The following is a 2,683-nucleotide window of genomic DNA, read 5'->3' on the forward strand; positions in this document are numbered from 1 at the left end:
TGAAAAAAATGATCGACTTATATAGGGTAGAAGTGAGAGAGGTCTCATTAACGCGCATTAAAACAATTACAATTAATTTCCAAACGGTTTAAAACGTTCATGCATCATAATGTCGATCTAAAACGTTCATGCATCATAATGTTGATATAAAACGTCCATGCATCATAAATATAAAACGTTCATGCATCATAATGTTGATGTAACGTTCATGCATAGACATAATGTCAATAAATCTTTTAAGTATTAATTCAAAAATTCAAAAGAAGTTTTGCCAAAAAAGATAAGTCTTGACCCACACCTTAGCCCAACCCAAACAGACGGACGGCGGCGTGCGTGAAAATGTGTGATTGCACCAACTAGCCCATTGCCTAAGTTCTCTCCCTCGCACAAAAGTGCTAATGACCCAAGGACCACTCTAATATCAAAATTTTCAATACTTATGGAGAGGTATCATCTTTAGTTTTCCCTATGTGGGACTAAAGGTTCATTCACAAATAGTGAAAACGAGCTAGTGTCCTTAGTGACCAATAGATCCTAAGTTCCAATCCCACCAAGACCAAAAACCAAACTATTTTATAAACTCATTTTCTCTAACAAAGAAGCCATACAGAATCATAAAAACAATGGTAGATGGTGCACCACATCTCCACAAGCCAAAAACGATCTGAGTGCCGTCCATCATAGCAAGGCCTGTTAGTGTGACTCCTGCTACGACAACAATAGTGCAAAGGAAGTACCCACAGTCGAGCTTCGATCTCTAACATGCCAGCTGCAATGCTGACAATCCTCTGATGCGTTGCTTCATGTTCAGCATAACGGCGGCAAGAGTAAGTAAGAGCATTGACACTAATCCTTTGGCAAGCATTTCATCAGTTCTATCACTTCCTGCAGGGCAACTGGGTGAAGGGTGGTGGTTCTGCCACAACTAGACCGAAAACGAAGATAATTTCTGAGAAGAGCATAACACGAAGAGCAAATGTCTGCAAACAACTAAACATCTGAAGCCATTTCTCTTCAGTCCAAATAGAAGCCGGTACACTTCAAATAGAAAGTAAAACAATTAGAAAACCATTATGCAATTAGAAAAGTTTAACAAAAACCTAACACCTGACTAACATATGAACTCACTACTCATCTTGTTATAACGTTCCAGCGTACACAAACTTAAGAAGCATTATTTAGTAATGGTGGTATACATAAATCAAGTTATAAAGTCTTCATAATACCAAGTTACAGAAAGTGAAACAATTACACACAACAAGATAAGAAATTATGCGAAACTAGGCGAGTAATGAGGAAAACATCTCATAAGAAACAACCAATTTAATTAGGCTTTTACAGAAAAGATAGAGACTACAAACTATCAGCACCACCAAAGAATCACTACTAACCTTTTCATTCATTGAAAACCCCCATTTTCCATTCATAGACATCATTCATCAGCATATAACAAACATAAGATGATGACCAAATTACTGCATAAGAACATTGCCCTGTCTTCATCTCAATGATCCATTTCTAGTATCTTGAAAATTGAAAATTTTGAAAAATGTCGACATACCTTGAATTGTTATTAGCAGCTGGTTCTCCATTGTTGTCCATTCTCGATCTCTAAATTCTAGCAAAAAGATCAAACAAGACAAGATGTCAGTAAAGGAGCTTACATCAAAATCCATTATATTTTGCAAATGAATCAGAATATTTTTCATAAATCTAGCTCAAGTACTCTTCATACATATATAAAAATGATGAAACTATTGTGTTCCTAAATGTCCAACACAAACAACAAAAGATGTAAGGAAACCAACCTAGATTTTGTTTCAATTTACTTAATACTTTCCAGAACTATGTACTTGAGCTGTTTTTTCAGTAATCAAACAGAATCCCAACCAGTACTAAATACCCAATTCTAATAACAGAAATCACAGAATTTTTTTGTTGAAAGTACAGTAGAACCAACATCATTGTAGAGATTCTAAAGAAATGTAAAAGAGAAAAAGATTAAACCCCGAAATCTGTATACACAGTCAGAAACATATTGAAGACTAACACCATAAACCTTGATTTTAACTATACAGTACCAAAAAGGATAGTGAGAAGAACATACTTACCAAAGTAGAAGAGACAAGTGAAAATCCCAAACCAAGAAGAAGAAGATGAAGAACCAAAGATCACAAAACACAAAATCTTCAAAGTAGTTGCAATGGAGAAGGAGAATGTTATTGTGATTTATAACACATTATTAGCATTTTTCTTCTTGCAGGTCCTCTTAATAAATGCTTCTGTGTTTTTGATTCTTGTGGGTTACATCATGCATGTGCCTACTGGGTTTCACATTACTAGCATTTTCTTGGACTCTTTCTTTTGTTTCCCACTCTAATTCGTATCCTATTTCCTGAAATACACTCGTTTCCGGGAGAGTCTTTGGTGATGCTGGAGGGAAAAATTTCTAAAAGCGGGAAAAAAGAAAGGGACTCGGGACTCCAATGTGTGGTCGGTCCCATTGGGCTAGTTCCTTTATACATCATGCATGTGTCTACTTGGTTTCACATTACTAGCATTTTCTTGGACTCTTTCTTTTGTTTCCCACTCTAATTCCGTATCCTATTTCCTGAATTATACTCTCATTTCCAGGAGAGTCTTTGGTGATGCTGGAGGGAAAAATTCCCAAAGCGGGAAAAAG

The 2,683-nt window shown here is 36.0% G+C and overlaps 1 long non-coding RNA gene across 2 annotated transcripts; it reads right to left on the minus strand.

The window, feature by feature from the left end:
- Nucleotides 1-483: 483 nt before the first annotated feature.
- On the minus strand, nucleotides 484-2,281 carry LOC113277532. Of its 2 annotated transcripts, XR_003324972.1 has the most exons (4): nucleotides 2,112-2,281; nucleotides 1,562-1,618; nucleotides 1,392-1,475; nucleotides 484-1,038 (listed from the first exon to the last, which is right to left on the minus strand). It is a non-coding gene; the product is annotated as an uncharacterized LOC113277532 (long non-coding RNA). The 2 variants fall into 2 exon arrangements; XR_003324971.1 differs by having other exon boundaries at nucleotides 484-1,475.
- Nucleotides 2,282-2,683: the final 402 nt, after the last annotated feature.

This window comes from Papaver somniferum, chromosome 5, assembly GCF_003573695.1.
Source record: "Papaver somniferum cultivar HN1 chromosome 5, ASM357369v1, whole genome shotgun sequence".
In the NCBI taxonomy this organism is placed as follows: domain Eukaryota; kingdom Viridiplantae; phylum Streptophyta; class Magnoliopsida; order Ranunculales; family Papaveraceae; genus Papaver; species Papaver somniferum.